The following is an 18,146-nucleotide window of genomic DNA, read 5'->3' as shown; positions in this document are numbered from 1 at the left end:
GGTGTTTGCTATGACCAGTGCGTTCTCTTGGCAAAACGCTGTTAGCCTTTGCCCTGCTTCATTCTGTATTCCAAGGCCAAATTTGCCTGTTACTCCAGGTGTTTCCTGACTTCCTACTTTTGCATTCCAGTCTCCTCTAATGAAAAGGACATATTTTTGGGGTGTTAGTTCTAGGTCTTGTAGTTCTTCATAGAACTGTTCAACTTCAGCTTCTTCAGCATTACTGGTTGGGGCATAGGCTTGGATTACCGTGATATTGAATGGTTTGCCTTGGAAACGAACTTAAATCATTCTGTCATTTTTGAGATTGCATCCAAGTACTGCATTTTGTACTCTTTTGTTGACCATGATGGCTACTCCATTTCTTCTAAGGGATTCCTGCCCACAGTAGTAGATATAATGGTCATCTGAGTTAAATTCACCCATTCCAGTCCATCTTAGTTCGCTGATTCCTAGAATGTCTACGTTCACTCTTGCCATCTCCTGTTTGACCACTTCCAATTTGCCTTGATTCATGGACCAAACATTCCAAGTTCCTATGCAATATTGCTGTTTACAGCATCGGATCTTGCTTCTATCACCAGTTACATCCACAACTGGGTATTATTTTCTTTGGCTCCATCCCTTCATTCTTTCTGGAGTTATTTCTCCACTGATCTCCAGCACCTACCGACCTGGGGAGTTCCTCTTTCAGTGTCCTATCATTTTGCCTTTTCATACTGTTCATGGGGTTCTCAAGGCAAGTATACTGAAGTGGTTTGCCATTCCCTTCTCCAGTGGACCACATTCTGTCAGACCTCCCCACCATGACCTGCCCATCTTGGGTGGCCCCACACGACATGGCTTAGTTTCATTGAGTTAGACAAGGCTGTGGTCCATGTGATCAGATTGGCTAGTTTTCTGTGATTATGGTTTCAGTGTGTCTGCCCTCTGATGCCCTCTCGCAACACTACCACCTTACTTGGGTTTCTCTTACCTTGGTCCTGGGGTATCTCATCACTGCTGTTCCAGCAAAGCGCAGCCACCGCTCCTTAACTTGGACTAGGGGTATCTCCTCACAGTCGCCCCTCCTGACCTTGAACGTGGAGTAGCTCCTCTAGGCCCTCCTGCACACGTGCAGCTGCCACTCCTCGGAATGTGGGGTAGCTCCTCTTGGCCGCCGCTCCTGACCTCGGATGTGGGGTAGATGGCTCAGACGGTAAAGCGTCTGCCTAAAATGCTGGAGACCTGGGTTCGATCCCTGGGTTGGGAAGATCCCCTGGAGAAGGAAATGGCAACCCACTCTAGCATTCTTGCCTCGAAAATCCCACGGATGGAGGAGCCTAGTCAGCTACAGCCCATGGGGTTGCAAAGAGTTGGACATGACTGAGTGACTTCACTTCACTTTTAAATTCAAACACTTGTTTTTCTCTCTGGTGTGCATTCTGGTGTGATGTACTCTTTTTTTTCCCCCCAGACAAATTTTTTACTATGAAATAGATTTCATGTTCTATGTTTTCCTTAACATGATACAACATAGCATATTTATGGGAAACTACCTTTGAATCCAACCTCAGATATGCAGATGACACCACCCTTATGGCAGAAAGTGAAGAGGAACTCAAAGGCCTCTTGATGAAAGTGAAAGAGGACAGTGAAAAGGTTGGCTTGAAGCTCAACATTCAGAAAACTAAGATCGTGGCATCTGGTCCTATCACTTCATGGGAAATAGATGGGGAAACAGTGGAAACAGTGTCAGACTTTATTTTGGGGGGGCTCCAAAATCACTGCAGATGCTGATTGCAGCCAGGAAATTAAAAGACGCTTACTCCTTGGAAGGAAAGTTACGACCAGCCTAGACAGCATATTAAAAAGCAGAGACATTACTTTGCCAATCAAGATCTGTCTAGTCAAGGCTATGGTTTTTCCCGTGGTCATGTATGGATGTGAGAGTTGGACTGTGAAGAAAGCTGATCCCCGAAGAATTGATGCTTTTGAACTGTGGTGCTGGAGAAGACTCTTGAGAGTCCCTTGGACTGCAAGGAGATCCAACCAGTCCATTCCAAAGGAGATCAATCCTGGGTGTTCATTGGAAGGACTGATGCTAAAGCTGAAACTCCAATACTTTGGCCACCTCATGTGATGAGTTGACTCACTGGAAAAGACTCTGATGCTGGGAGGGATTGGGGGTAGGAGGAGATGGGGACGACAGAGAATGAGATGGCTGGATGGCATCACCGACTCGATGGAGGTGAGTTTGAGTGAACTCCGGGAGTTGGTGATGGACAGGGAGGCCTGGCGTGCTGTGGTTCATGGGGTCGCATAGAGTCGGACACGACTGAACGACTGAACTGAACTGACCTTTGAATCCAAGATATGTGTGCTCTATTTTACTGTTTTGTAAGGTGTTTCACTATCCTACAGGCAGGCTCTGTGAGACCAGTTATATCTACTTAAAAGTTTACCAGATAGTCTCAACTTTAAGATGAGGGGACTTGTCCTCATCCTAAATATCATCCAAATTCTTCCTGCTCTGTGAAAATTTTCCTAGTAATGGTATTCAAAACTAACATTTTTCTTCTTTATTTTTATCAGTCTTTATTGTAATTAATACACATTAAAATTTACCTATAATTGGGTTAATTATATGAACATATATTTTCCTTCAGCAATTTATGAAATTTGGGTAGCTCATACTACCAATATGTAGCATTAGAGTTATGCAACACATATTTGATAAATCTGTGGAATGTTCATTCATTGTTGGTATGAATGTACTACTTAAAAATAAAATTACAATTGAACATATGTTTAAAGAAGAATTTAACATTCAAATGATTGACAAATTTTCAAAAATATTTGTTGTTGTTTAGTCGCTAAATCATGTCTGATTCTTTTTCAACTCCATGGACTATAGCTTGACAAGTTTCTCTGTCCACAGGCTTTCCCAGGCAAGAATACTGGAGTGGGTTCCCATTCCCTGCCTTATGCTTTCAATTTTTCACCATTGAGGATAATGTTTGCTGTGGGTTTGTCATATATAGCTTTTATTATGTTGAGGTATGTTCCTTCTATTCCTGCTTTCTGGAGGGTTTTCATAAAATTGAAAGCATTTCCCCTGAAGTCAGGAACAAGGAAAGGGTGCCCACTCTCACCACTACTATTCAACATAGTTTTGGAAGTTTTGGCCACAGCAGTCAGAGCATAAAAAGAAATAAAAGGAATCCAGATTGGAAAAGAAGTAAAACTCTCACTGTTTGCAGGCAACATGATCATCTACATAGAAAACCCTAATGACTCCACCAGAAAATTACTAGAGCTAATCAATGAATGTAGTAAAGTTGCAGGATATAAAATTAGCACACAGAAATCCCTTGCATTCCTATACACTAACAATGAGAAAACAGAAAGAGAAATTAAGGAAACAATTCCACTCACCATTGCAATGAAAAGAATAAAATACTTAGGAATATATCTACCTAAATAAACAAAAGACCTATATATAGAAAACTATAAAACACTGATGAAAGAAATCAAAGTGGACACAAATAGATGGAGAAATATACCATGTTCATTGATCGGAAGAATCAATATAGTGAAAATGAGTATACTACCCAAAGCAATCTATAGAGTCAATGCAATCCCTATCAAGCTATTTTTCACAAAACTAGAACAAATAAATTCACAATTTGTATGGAAATGCAAAAAAACTGAATAGCCAAAGCAATCTTGAGAAAGAAGAATGGAACTGGAAGAATCAACCTGCCTGACTTCAGGCTCTACTACAAAGCCACAGTCATCAAGACAGTATGGTACTGGAACAAAGACAGAAATATAGATCAATGGAACAAAATAGAAAGCCCAGAGATAAATCCACACACCTATAGACACCTTATCTTTGACAAAGGAGGCAAGAAAATACCATGGAGAAAAGACAATTTCTTTAACAAGTGGTGTTGGTAAAACTGGTCAACCACTTGTAAAAGAATGAAACTAGAACACTTCCTAACACCATACACAAAAATAAACTCAAAATGAATTAAAGATCTAAATGTAAGACCAGAAACTATAAAACTCCTAGAGGAAAACATAGGCAAAACACTCTCTGACATAAATCACAGCAGGATCCTCTATGACCCACCTCCCAGAGTAATGGAAATAAAAGCAAAAATAAACACTTGGGACCTAATTAAACTTAAAAGCTTTTGCAAAACAAAGGAAACTATAAGCAAGGTGAAAAGACAGCCTTCAGAATGGGAGAAAATAATAGCAAATGAAGCAAGTGACATAGAATTAATCTCAAAAATATGCAAGCAACTCCTGCAGCTCAATTCCAGAAAAATAAATGACCCAATCAAAAACTGGGCCAAAGAACTAAACAGACATTTCTCCAGAGAAGACATACAGATGGCTAACAAACACATGAAAAGATGCTCAGCATCACTCATTATCAGAGAAATGCAAATCAAAACCACAATGAGGCACCATTTCACGCCAGTCAGAATGTCTGCTATCCAAAAGTCTACAGGCAATAAATGCCCGAGAGGGTGTGGAGAAAAGGGAACCCTCCTACACTGTTGGTGGAAATGCAAACTAGTACAGCCACTATGGAGAACAGTGTGGATATTCCTTAAAAAACTGGAAATAGAACTGCCATATGACCCAGCAATCCCACTGCTGGGCACACACACCAAGGAAACCAGAATTGAAAGAGACATGTGTATCCCAATGTTCACTGCAGCACTGTTTATAATAGCCAGGACATGGAAGCAACCTAGATGTCCATTGGCAGACGAATGGATAAGAAAGCTGTGGTACATATACACAATGGAATCTTACTCAGCCATTAAAAAGAATATATTTGAATCAGTTCTAATGAGGTAGATGAAACTGGAGCCTATTATACAGAGTGAAGTAAGCCAGAAAGAAAAACACCAATACAATATACTAACGCATATGTATGGAATTTAGAAAGATGGTGATGATAACCCTATATGTGAGACAGCAAAAGAGACACAGATATAAGGAACAGTCTTTTGGACCCTGTGGGAGAGGGCGAGGGTGGGATGATTTGGGAGAATGGCATTGAAACATGTATATTATCATATGTAAAATGAATCGCCAGTCCAGGTTCGATGCATGAGACAGGGTGTTCGGGGCTGGTGCACTGTGATGACCCAGAGGGATGGGATGAGCAGGGAGGTGGGAGGGGGGTTCAGGATGGGGAACATATGTACACCCAGGGCAGATTCATGTCAATGTATGGCAAAACCACTACAATATTGTAAAGTAATTAGCCTCCAATTAAAATAAATAAATTTATATATATATTTTAAAAGTGCTGCCTTATGGACAAAGGTTTTTCCACATTCATAACATTCATAGGGTCTCTCCCCTGTATGAATTCTCAGGTATACTCCAAGTGTTGAATTTTGGGCAAAAGCTTTCCCACATTCATTACACTCATAGGGTTTCTCTTCTGTGTGAATTCTCTAGTGTGCACTAAGGTGTGACTTCTTGGGGAAAGTCTTCCCATACTCACTACATTTGTAGGATCTTACACCTGTGTGAATTCTCTGATGTACTCTGAGGGTTGAATTATGTGCAAAAGTTTTCCTCCATATATTACATTAATAAGATTTCTCCCCATGTGAGTTCTCTGATGTGCATTAACATATGACTTCTGAGGAAAAGTTTTGCCACATTTATTACATTCATAAGATTTCTCCCCTATATGAGTCCTCAGATGTACTTTGAGGTGGATATCTTGGAGAAAGTTTTTCCAAATATATTACATTCATACAGTTACTCCATTTTGTGAATTCTCTGATGTGCCCTGAGGGCTTAATTATCTGCAAAGTTTTCCCACATTACTCACATAAGGTTTCTTTCCTGTGTGAGTTTTCTGATTTGCACAGAGGTGTGTCCTCTGGGAGAAAATTTTCCCACATTCATGACATTCATAAGGTTTTTCTCCTTTGTGAATTCTCTCATGTCCACTGAGGTATGATTTCTGAGAGAAGGTTTTCCCACAGTCACAACATTCATAGGGCTTCTCACCTGTGTGAATCCTCTGATGTGTACTGAAGTGTGTCTTCTGGGCAAAAGTTTTCTGAAATTCATTACATTTGTAGAGTTTCACCTCAGTGTGAATTTTCTGAAGTGCTCTTATTAGGGGACGCACACTGACTGAAGGGCTTCCATGGTGGCTCAGATGGTAAAGAATCTGCCTGCAATGCAGGAGACCCCGGTTTGATCCCTGGGTTGGGAAGATCCCCTGGAAGAGAGTATGGCTACCCACTCCAGTATTCTTGAATGGAGAATTCCATGGACAGAGTAGCCTGATGGGCTACAATCCATAGGGTTGCATAGAGTTGGACACGACTGAAGTGCCTTAGCACAGCACAGCACAGCACCGACTGAAACCACCCACCCCGGCCAGACACCATAGTAACCATTTGTGTGAGTTATTTTATGATAGGAGGTCCTAGTAAGGAACATGGAACTAACAAGCCACCGCCAACCAGAAAAAATTGGGAAAGGTCAAAAGGAGATGCCACGTGTCCTACCACCTCCCAGAATCCTTCTTGTTGGCATCCATCTTGGCTGCACAATGCATGCGCCACCAGGAAGGACTCTGAATCAGAGTGATTGGCCAAAGAAAGCCCAGAAGCTAATCCCATCACCATAAAACCTGAGACTGTGAGCCACGTGCAGAGTAGTTCTCCTGAGTTCCTTACCCTCCTGCTCTCTGCCTGGCCGCCCCTTTCCAATAAAGTCTCTTGCTTTGTCAGCACGTGTGTCTCCTCAGACAATTCATTTCTGAGTGTTAGAAAAGAGCCCACCCTTGGCCCCTGGAAGGGGGTCTCCCCTCCTGCAACACTCTGAAGTTTGAATTATGGGCAAAAGTTTTCTTATATTCACTACATTCATATGGTTTCTCACCTGTGTGAATTCTCTGATGTGCTCCAAGGATTGAATTACCAGCAAAAGTTTTACCACATTCATTATATTTATAGAGACTGACCCTAATATGGGTTCTGGAATAATGAATAGGATGTGAATTTGAACAAAAGGATTTCCCACATTTCTTACATTCAGAAGGTTTCACACCTGAGTGGGTCCTCTGATGTTGAATCAGGTGTGCTTTCTGATAAAAGGATTTCCCACATTCAGTAAGTTCAAATGACTTCTCTCCTATGGCTCATTGTTGATGTACACTGAGGGGTGAGTTTTGATGGGAGGATTTCTCATATTTATCACATTTGTGGAATTTCTCTTCTTTGTGAGTTCTTTGATGTATTGTAGGGTCTAATTTCTGGCAGAAGGCATTTATAAATCCATTATAAACACAGAATTTATCTTTTGTTTGTGTCTTCTGATGTACTGTATAGGCTGAGCTCTAGCTCAAGTTCTTCACACTAAATGCTTTCAAAAGCACCTTGTTCTATAACAGTTCTCTGAGGGTGAGTGAGGGGTAAATTCCTACTGAAGTTATTCCCATTTTCATTACATTCATAGTGTGTCATAGCCTTGTGATCTTCATTGTATTCCACAATGGAGGTTTTGTCATAGGATTTACCACATTCGTTAAGATCAAAATATTTCTCCTTTGTGCCAGTTCTCATGCAATTAAAAAGAGTTGCTGTACCAGTCCTCTGTGACAACCTAGAGAGGTGGGATGGGAAGGTATGTGGGAGGGGGATTCAAGAGGGATGTGACATACATATATACCTAATGCTAATTCATGTAGATGTATGGTAAAAACCATCACAATATTGTAAAGCAATTATCCTCTAATTTTTAAAAGAGTAGCTTTATCACAGTTTTCCCTAAATTCATTATCCTTACAGGATTCCTCTCCTGTTAGCAAACTCTTAGCTGTAACCCAGACAATATTATTATGTAAAACTTTTCCATATTCATTACATTCAAAAGATTGCTTCAGAGTTTGAAATTTATGATCATCTTTCACATAACAGAGAGCTTTCACGTTTTTATCATATTTGTAAGAGCTCTCCCATGTGAGTTTTCTCATGCTGAATACCCAGCTGCAAATTTTCACATATGTTTATGTTGTCAGTCTTCTGTCATGAATAGTTCCTATTACCAACAATTCAGAAACAACTGGAAAATTCACACTACATGTGTCACTTGGTTGTTGTTGTTCAGTCGCTTAGCCGTGTCCAGCTCTTTGCGACCCCATGGACTGCAGCACACCAGACTTCCCTGTCATTCTCTATCCCATGGAGTTTGCTCAAACTCAAGTCCTTTGAGTCGATGATGCCATCCAACCATCTCATCCTCTGTCATCCCCTTCTCCTGCCCCCAATCTTCACCAGCATCAGTGCTTTCCAAAGAGTCGGCTCTTCGCATCAGGTAGCCAAAGTATTGGAGCTTGTATTAGCATCAGTGAATGTTCAGGATTGACTGGTTGGATCTCCTTGCAGTCCAAGGGACTCTCAAGAGTCTTCTCCAGCACCACAGTTCAAAAGCATTCATTCTTCAGCATTCAGCCTTCTTAATTGTCCAACTCTCACATCCATACATGACTACTGGAAAAACCATAGCTTGGACTATACAGACCTTTGTCAGTAAAATAATGTCTCTGATTTTTAATACACTGTCTAGGTTTGTCATAGCTTTTCTTCCATGGAGCAAGCATCTTTTAATTTCATGGCTGCTGTCCCTGTCTGTAGTGATTTTGGAGCCTAAGAAAATAAAATCTATCACTGTTTCCATCTTTTCCCATCTATTTGCCATAAAGTGATGAAACTGGATGCCATGATCTTAGTTTTTTGAATGTTGAGTTTTAAGCCAGCTTTTCCACCCTCCTCTTTCACCTTCATCAAGAGGCTCTTTAATTACTCTTGGATTTCTGCCATTAGGGTGCTATTATCTGCCTGTTTACATACTTTGTTCGTAGTGATGCTTTCTAAGGCCCACTTGACTTCGGCCACCTGATACAAAGAGCTGACTCATTAGAAAAGACCCTGATGCTGGCAAAGATTGAAGGCAGGATGAGAAAGGGATGACAGAGGATGAGATGGTTGGATGGCATCACTGACTCAATGGACATGAATTTGAGCAAGCTCCAGGAGGTGGTGGAGGACAGGGAAGCCTGACATGCTGCAGTCCATGGGGTTGCAAAGACTTGGACATGACTGAGCGATTGAACAATAAAACCTTAATACTTGAGGTTATTGATATTTGTCCTAGCAATCTTGATTCCAGCTTGTGTTTCACCCAGTCTGACATTTCACATGATGTATTCTGCATATAAGTTAAATAAGCAGGGTGATTATTATATAGCCTTGATGTACTCCTTTCCAAATTTTGAAGCAGTCCATTGTTCCATGTATGGTTCTGACTATTGCTTTTTGACCTGCATACAGGTTTCTCAGGAGGCAGGCAAAGTGATCTGGTATTCTCATCTCTTTAAAAATTTTCCAGTTTGTTTTGATCCACACAGTCAAAGGCTTCATTGTAGTCAATGAAGCAGAAGTATATGTATTTCTGGAATTCCTTTGATTTTTCTATGATCCAGTGGATGTTGGTAATTTGATCTTTGGTTCCTCTGCCTTTTCTAAACCCAGCTGCACATCTGAAAGTTCTTGGTTTACATACTGTTGAAGCCTAGCTTGAAAGATTTTGAGCATTACCTTGCTAGTATGGAAATGAGCACAATTGCACAGTAGTTTCAACATTATTTGCCATTGTCCTTCTTTGGACTTGGAATGAAAACTGACCTTTCTCAGTCCTTTGGCCACTGCTGAGTTTTCCAAATTTGCTGGCATGTTGAGTGTAGCACTTTCATAGCATCATCTTTCAGGATTTGAAATAGCTCAGCTGAAATTCCATTACCTTCATTAGAATTGTTGGTTGTAATGCCTATTGAAGTCAGGCCCACCTGACTTCACACTCCAGGATGTCTGGCTGTGAATGATCACATGATTGTGGTTATCTGGGTCATTAAGACCTCTTTTGTATAGTTTTTCTGTGTATTCTTGATACCTGCTTTTAATATCTGCTTCTGTTAGATACTGCTTCATTAATAATGTTTCTGTCCTTTATTATGCCCACCTTTGCATGAAATGTTCCCTCTGTATCTCTAATTTTCTTGAAGAGATTTCTAGTCTTTCCTATTCTATTGTTTTCCTCTGTTTCTTTGCATTGTACACTTAAGAAGGCATTCTTATCTCTCCTTGCTATTCTTTGGAACTCTGCATTCAAATGGGTGTATCTTTTCTTTCCCCCTTTGCCTTTAGCTTTTCTTCTTTTCTCAGCTATTTGTAAGGCTTCATCAGACAACCATTTTACCTTTTTGCATTTTTTTTCATTGGGGATGGTCTTGATCCCTGCCTCCTGTACAATGTCACAAACCTCCATCCATAGTTCTTCAGGCATTCTGTCTATCAGGTCTATCTAATCCCTTGAATCTATTTGTCATTTCCACTGTATAATCGTAAGGGATTTTATTTACGTCATAACTGAATGGTCTAGTGGTTTTCCCTACTTTCTTCAATTTAAGTCTGAATTTGGCAATAAGGAGCCTATGATCTGAGCCACAGTCAGCGCCAGGTCTTGTTTTTGCTGACTGTATAGAGCTCTTCCATCTTTGGCTGCAAAGAATATAATCAGTCTGATTTTGGTATTGACCATCTGGTGATGTCTGTGTGTAGAGTCATCTCTTGTGTTGTTGGGAGACGGTGTTTGGTATGATCAGTGCGTTCATTGGCAAAACTCTGTGAGCCTTTGCACTGCTTCATTTTGTAATCCAAGGCCAGACTTGTCTGTTACTCCAAGTATATCTTGACTTCCTACTTTTGCCTTCCAGTCCCCTATGATGAAAAGCCATCTTATTTTGGGGGGGGGGCGTGTTAGTTCTAGAAGGTCTTGTAGGTCTTCATAGAATTGTTCAACTTCATCTTCTTCAGCATTAGTGGTGGGGGCATAGACTTGGATTACTGTGGTATTGAATGGTTTGCCTTGGAAACAAATCAAGATCATTCTGTTGTTTTTGAGATTGCACCCAAGTACTGCATTTTGGACTCTTTTGTTGACTATGAAGGCTATCCCATTTCTTTAAGGGATTCTTGCTCACAGTAACATATATAATTATCTGCTGCTGCTAAGTCACTTCAGTCGTGTCCGACTCTGTGTGACCCCATAGATGGAAGCCCACCAGGCTCCCCCGTCCCTGGGATTCTCCAGGCAAGAACACTGGAGTGGGTTGCCATTTCCTTCTCCAATGTGTGAAAGTGAAAAGTGAAAGTGAAGTCGCTCAGTCGTGTCCGACCCTCAGCGACCCCACGGACTGCAGCCTACCAGGCTCCTCCATCCATGGGATTTTCTAGGCAAGAGTACTGGAGTGGCTTGCCATTGCCTTCTCTGATATAATTATCTACTAATATCTATATAATTATCTACTACTGTGGGCAAGAATCCCTTTAAGAAATGGTCATCTGAATTAAATTTACCCATTCCTGTCTTATTTTAGTTCACTGATTTCTAAAATGTCGATGTTCACTCTTGCCATCTCCTGTTTGACGACTTTCAATTTACCTTGATTCATGGCCCTACCACTTCAGGTTCCTATGCAATATTCTTCTTTACAGCACTGGACTTTACTTTCACCACTAGACACATCCACAACTGGGCATCATTTCTGCTTTGGCTCAGCCTCTTCATTCCTTCTGGAGCTATTTCTCTGCTCTTTTCTAGTAGCATAACCTACTGACCTGGGGAGGTTCATATTTCATTGTCATATCTTTTTGCCTTTTCATACAGTTCATGGCATTCTCAAGGCAAGAATGCTAAAGTGGTTTTCCATTCCCTTCTCCAGTGAACCACATTTTGTCAGAACTTTCCACCATGACCCATCTGTCTTGGGTGGCCCTTCACAGCATGGCTCATAGCCTTACACAAGGCTGTGATCCATGTGATCATTTGGGTTAGTTTTCTGTAAATGTGGTTTTCATTCTGTCTGCCCTCTGATTGATGAGGATGAGAGGCTTGTGCAAGCTTCCAGATGGGAGGGACTGGCTGTGGGGAAAAGTGGGTCTTACTCTGGAGGGCAGAACCATGCTCAGTAAATCTTTAATCCAATTAAAGCTAGTTTAGCAACTAGTTGCAATTTTAGTGTTCTTGCAGGAGAAGATGAGCGCACATCCTTCTACTCCACCATATTGCTGGTAGTATGGAGCTCCCTAAAACCATTTTTAAACATTGGTTGAAACTTCTAGATGCATGTTCTGTTTGATTCTCTGTAAATATTATTGAGATCATGAATTTAAAAACATTCTCTCACATTAACTGTGTTGATGAACTTGCACTCACAGTATGAGAACACGGGACTTACCCAAGGTCAACAAATCCATCAAGCAGCCTGTGTGCCCACCCTGCTGGCCCTCTCACTAGATGCTGTCACTTTCACTTCTGCTTCTTCAGTTGGTGATTAGTGTCCTGGTTCTCATAAACTGTTTCATTTTTTCTGTTGTTATTTTCATTATTTTCCAATTGGTTCTCATAACTGTTATCCTTATTTCCTTCATGATTTTGACATGAGTTTTGTTTTCATTTGGATATAGTAAGACAAGTTTTGTCTCTGAGATCTTTTTGTGTATGTGATTTGCAGTTTCGGCTTCTTTTTTTCTTGGTTATTGTTTGACTGGGTTACTCCCTGCTGTCATTATTTGAATTTTAGTATGATCAATAATACTGAGAAATTTACAAATTAATCTGATATTAAGGCCTCCATAAGAGCAATTCAAAATGCATTTTAAGTTGCCACTTGGTTCCACTGGGTGGTGGTCTCTGATGCACTGATATATGTGTGCGGGAGTTGTGTCATTGGAGCACTTACTTTTCCAGGTAGTTTGGTTGCATCTGCAGCCATCATGTGTGTTGTTTCACCAGGAACCAGAAAACTTTGCTATGGCAGATTAGGAAGAGGAACTAAGGTATGAAGGTCAGCTGGGATGCATGAAGCACTCAGCTTCAAATGGCCACTTCACCATGTAAGTTTTCTGCCTGACTGACAGAGACTTTAGTAAGTTGTATTTCATGAATTTCCATTCCAACAGAAGATGTTTGGTATGTTTACTATTGCACATGCTGCATTATTAACTCTATTCCGGTACAGGACAGAGCTTCCATCTTGACCTGTGTAGTGAAAACTTAACTCTCACTTGCAGACTAACTTGTGTCGTACATACAGGGCCTGAGTATTCCTGGCAGCATTGCTGTACCCAGATGGCTAGCAATTATTTACCTCTCTACAGAAGGATGTATACAATGTAAATAAGAATACATCCTTAGCTGAATCCCCAGTGGCCCTGGATGAGAATGAAGGAGACACAGGGAAAGACATCAAATGAAGTTAAGAGTTTGTCTTAACCTATTGCTGTTAAAATACTCGTGTTGCAAACATCACAGATCACAATGATTGGAATGCATCGCTCTGGCTCTGAGTGCAGCTTTGTCTCAGCTTTATGCTAAAACAAAGCCAATGACAGCAGAGACTAATTGCTTTGGTGCCTCTTGTCACTCCAAGGCTGTGACAGTGCTTGGTTCACAGCTGCTGCTGTTGCTGCTGCTGCTAAGTCGCTTCAGTCGTGTCCGACTCTGTGAGACCCCAGAGAAGGCAGCCCACCAGGCTCCACCGTCCCTGGGATTCTCCAGGCAAGAACACTGGAGTGGGTTGCCATTTCCTTCTCCAATGCATGAGAGTGAAAAGTGAAAGTCACTCAGTCGTGTCTGACTCTTAGCGACCCCATGAACTGCAGCCTACCAGGCTCCTCCATCCATGGGATTTTCCAGGCAAGAGTACTGGAGTGGGGTGCCATCGCCTTCTCCGTGGTTCACAGCAGTGCTCAACAAATACCTGGAATGAATACAGGTATGTTTTGTACTAAAGAATTCTAGTGTTCAGCTGTGTGAAGAGAGCAAACTGGTCAAGATGGAGTGTTCAGGCTCTCTTGCCCCCCGTTTTGTAAATAATGACTATGTAACTGAACTGAACTGAACAGCCAAGATCATTTGTAGCACTGTGCATGTGCATCAGGAGGTGCTCGCTTGATCACGAGCTACTTTGTGTTGCAGGGATATTTGAGCTTCACTTTGAAAGTGGCGGCATTTCACTGCTGCCTCACAGCTGTCTGTCGGATTAGCCACGACAGGAGAGAATATAGTGTGTATACTGTTATGGCTGCTGCATCAGCCAGGAGAGAATAAACATGTCTGCAGTTCCTATGGGCCCTCGAGTCTTCTTCCTGCCTCTTGGCTTGCGCCTTGCCTACCCTGGGTTCAGCGAACATTGCGGACTGGATGATCAGCGATATAATTGGTGTAGTGGGCAGGATACCCAGCAGGTAGGGTATCTGAGGCTCCACTGGATGGAGGTAGCCAGTGGCCACTATAGAGCATGTGGTGCCATGTGGCTGCAATTCTCTCAGCGTGGGCTCTGGTGGAAGACTGGGAGGTGGTGGACGGTTCACTGGATAGCATTGAAAAGGTGTTGTAGGCGGTGAGTTCCCATTTGCTGCACAGACTGCCTGGCTCTGTGGGGTGGATTTTCCTGACTGCCCTGAAGATGAATATGGATAATGTTCTCAGTGATGCTGTGCTGGTGTACAGTGTGCAGAGATGCTCGGAAGAACTAGAGCATCGTATACCGGCGTTAGAGCAAGAACCCCGTGGCCCTGATGAATCCAGCATCTCTGACAGCGAGGCGGTAAGTGATGGTGATGATGAAAGTTAATGAGACTGTGGGTTCCCACTTGACAGTGAGGCCCATTCATTGTACAGCAGAAAGTGAAGCATGAGCACCTCATGTGGCCTGGGGGAGGCATCCTCAAGGGGCCCCCAGGGTGACTGAGTTCACGACATTTCAACCATATACTCAGGAGGAGTTGGTCGACTTGGGTAAGCAGTTTTGACAAAAGCAAGGGGAACCTTGGCAGCTTGGCTTTTGTGACTCTGGGACACAGGGGTGGGCCCAGCTCCTGTGGGGGGTTTTGCGGGTCCTTACTAGAGAAGTAGAGGGATGGCATGTAAGATGCCATTTTGAAAATGTGAAGACTGAAGGGGGCCTGACCTGGCAGGGGTCCCATCTGGGTTATGTGGATGCAAATATGGGCTGATTTGTGCAAAGGCATAGTGTAAAGGCTGTGTCCTGTGATATAGGTTTAGAATAGTATACTGTAAAGGCTATGTCCTGTGATGTAGGTTCAGTAGAACAGTGTACTGTCAAGGCTGTGTCCTGTGATGTAGGTTTAGAACAGTGTACTGTAACAGCTGTGTCCTGTGATGTAGATTTAGTAGAACGGTGTGCTGTAACGGCTGTGTCCTGTGACGTAGGTTTAGAACAGTGTACTGTAACAGCTGTGTCCTGTGATGTAGATTTAGTAGACCAGTGTACTGTCAAGGCTGTGTCCTGTGATGCAGGTTTAGCAGAACAGTGTGCTATAAAGCCTGTGTCCTGTGATATAGGTTTAGAACAGTGTGCTGTAAAGGCTGTGTCCTGTGATGTAGGTTTAGTAGAACAATGTACTGTAACAGCTGTGTCCTGTTATGTAGGTTTAGTAGAACAGTGTGCTGTAAAGGCTGTGTCCTGTGATGTAGGTTTAGAACAGTGTACTGTAACAGCTGTGTCCTGTGATGTAGATTTAGTAGAACGGTGTGCTGTAATGGCTGTGTCCTGTGATGTAGGTTTAGAACAGTGTGCTCTAAAGACTGTGTCCTGTGATGTAGATTTAGTAGAACAGTGTACTGTAAAGGCTGTGTCCTGTGATGTAGATTTAGTAGAACAGTGTACTGTAAAGGCTGTGTCTTGTGATGTAGGTTTGGTAGAACAGTGTCCTGTCAAGGCTGTGTCCTGTGATTTAGATTTCGTAGAACAGTGTACTGTAATGGCTGTGTCCTGTGATGCAGGTTTAGAACAGTGTGATCTAAAGACTGTGTCCTGTGATGCAGGTTTAGTAGAACAGTGTGCACTAAAGGCTGTGTCCTGTGATGTAGATTTAGTATAAAAGTGTACTGTAGAGGCTGTGTCCTGTGATGCAGGTTTAGTAGAACAGTGTACCTTAAAGGCTGTGTCCTGTGATGTAGGTTTAGTGGAACAGTGTACCTTAAAGGCTGTGTCCTCTGATGTAGGTTTAGAAGAACAGTGTACTGTAAAGGCTGTGTTCTAAGATGTGCTACTAACCTCTGATTCTCTTGCAGATTTAGAATAGTGTGAAAGCATTTGGAATCATGTTGGTGGGCTGTGAATGCCACAAAGATCCTCTCCTTGAAGGGGTATGCCCAGTGCCTGTGGGGGATTTTGCTGGTCCTTAATATAAAAACTCCACAGAGGCAGAGTTGTCCCTGTGGAGGCTTTCCTGCAGTCCCACACGGACAGACAGCAGACTGAACTTGGTCATGGAAGATGAAGGCACTCCACATGTGGCGGGTGGCTCTTCTAGCCCCATGAGGGCAAGAACTACAGCATGAGTTCCAGGTGATACCTGGCGTTGGGTTTTGCTATGTCTTGGGGATGCAACTGTTTGTTGTTGTAGCTACTGCTGTTGCAAGATATAAATCCAAGGGTCAGTGTTACTCTGCAAGGGAGTATTGCAGAAGATGGACTGTGCATTGAATGTGAGGCAAGAGACCCTGAGGGGGTGGAGTGTGGGGAGAGCACAAATTGGCCAAGATGGCATGTTCAGGCCCTCTCACCCCATGTTTTGTAAATAATGACTATGTAAAAGCTGAGATCATTTTTAGTGCCATGCATGCACGTCAGGAGGCGCTCACTTGGTCATGAGCTACTTTGTGTTGTAGGGACATATGAACTTCACTTAGAAAGTGGAGGCACTTTACTGCTGCCTCACAGCTGCCTGTTGGACTAGCCACAAGAGGAGAGAATATAGTGTGTATACTGTTATGGCTGCTGCATCAGCCAGGAGAGAATAAATGTGTCTACAGTTCTGTGGCTCCTTGAGTCTTCTTCCTGCTTCTTAGCTTGGGTTCAATGAACAGTGTGTCCAGTGAGACACAGTGAGACAACTGGCATCACAAGCAGAATCAGCAATACATCAGCCCTTCCAAAACTGCTGGGAAAACAGTCTGCTTGGTCAGGGTGTATACAGTTTCTAAGGCCAACTTTATATGACCATGTCAAATCACACTTTTTAAAACTTAAATATCTTCAGTGATTTAAAGTGACACATTTCCCACACACTGATTTTCCAACATGATGTTGTTTAGTCACTAAATCGTGTCCAACTCTTTGCGACCCCATGGACTGCAGCAGCATATATTTGGGCTCAATTCTGAGTGTGTATGCACAGACACAAATTCTCAAGTCTATGGAATGTTATTATTGTAGCATCTTTGGGGGATATTTTAATTTCTGCTGGCTTAGTCCCCACCGTGACTTGAATTTAGTTTTATTCCTGGGTTTTCTCACCTATCTGTGTTTTGCTATACACTTTCAAATCAATTTATCTAACTCCAGAAAAGAAAAACACATTTTGAGTTATCTGTTCAAGAATCTGGGATATCTTATCCATCCAAATCTACTTTTTCTTTTTGTGTATGTTGTTTTGATTTTTATCCCCCCCCCCCCCCGCCAGGAATATTTTAAAGGTTTCCCCATATGAATTTTCACTTTTTTTTTTAAGGTCATAGGTATCTTATCTCTTTCATTGTTATTATAATTGGTGTTTTTGTCTTTCATCATGCTTTTAATGGGAATATGGCAACCCACTCCAGTGTTCTTGCCTGGAGAATCCCAGGGACGGGGGAGCCTGGTGGGCTGCCATCTATGGGGTCTCACAGAGTTGGACACGACTGAAGCGACTTAGCAGCAGCAGCAGACTGATTTTGTCATGTTTTGTCTAATGACCTTACTGAACTTTCTTACTATTTGTGGTAGTTTCATAGTTTTCTCTTGGGTGTTCCAGATATCCTCTAAGTCTTCTTTTTAAAGAAATTCAGCTTTATAGCATTTTTAACTTTTATTTATTTTTAAAAAATGTATTTATTTATTTTTGCTGCATGGCATGTGGAATCTTTGTTCCCAACCAGAGATTGAACTCCCGCCCCCTGCATCGGAAGCATAGATTCTTAACCACTGGGCCACTAGGGAAGTCCTTCTAAGTTTTAAAATAGGAGATAGATTA

General features: G+C 42.1%; 1 pseudogene; it reads right to left on the bottom strand.

The window, feature by feature from the left end:
* Positions 1-1,375: 1,375 nt before the first annotated feature.
* On the bottom strand, positions 1,376-16,784 carry LOC148777200 (uncharacterized; annotated as a pseudogene).
* Positions 16,785-18,146: the final 1,362 nt, after the last annotated feature.

Source organism: Moschus berezovskii, chromosome 8 (genome assembly GCF_049115385.1).
Source record: "Moschus berezovskii isolate FMDL1 chromosome 8, NW_MosBer_1.0, whole genome shotgun sequence".
Classification (NCBI taxonomy): Eukaryota; Metazoa; Chordata; class Mammalia; order Artiodactyla; family Moschidae; genus Moschus; species Moschus berezovskii.
The sequence above is the reverse complement of the archived record's forward strand: the minus strand, read 5'-3'. Positions and strand labels throughout refer to the sequence as shown.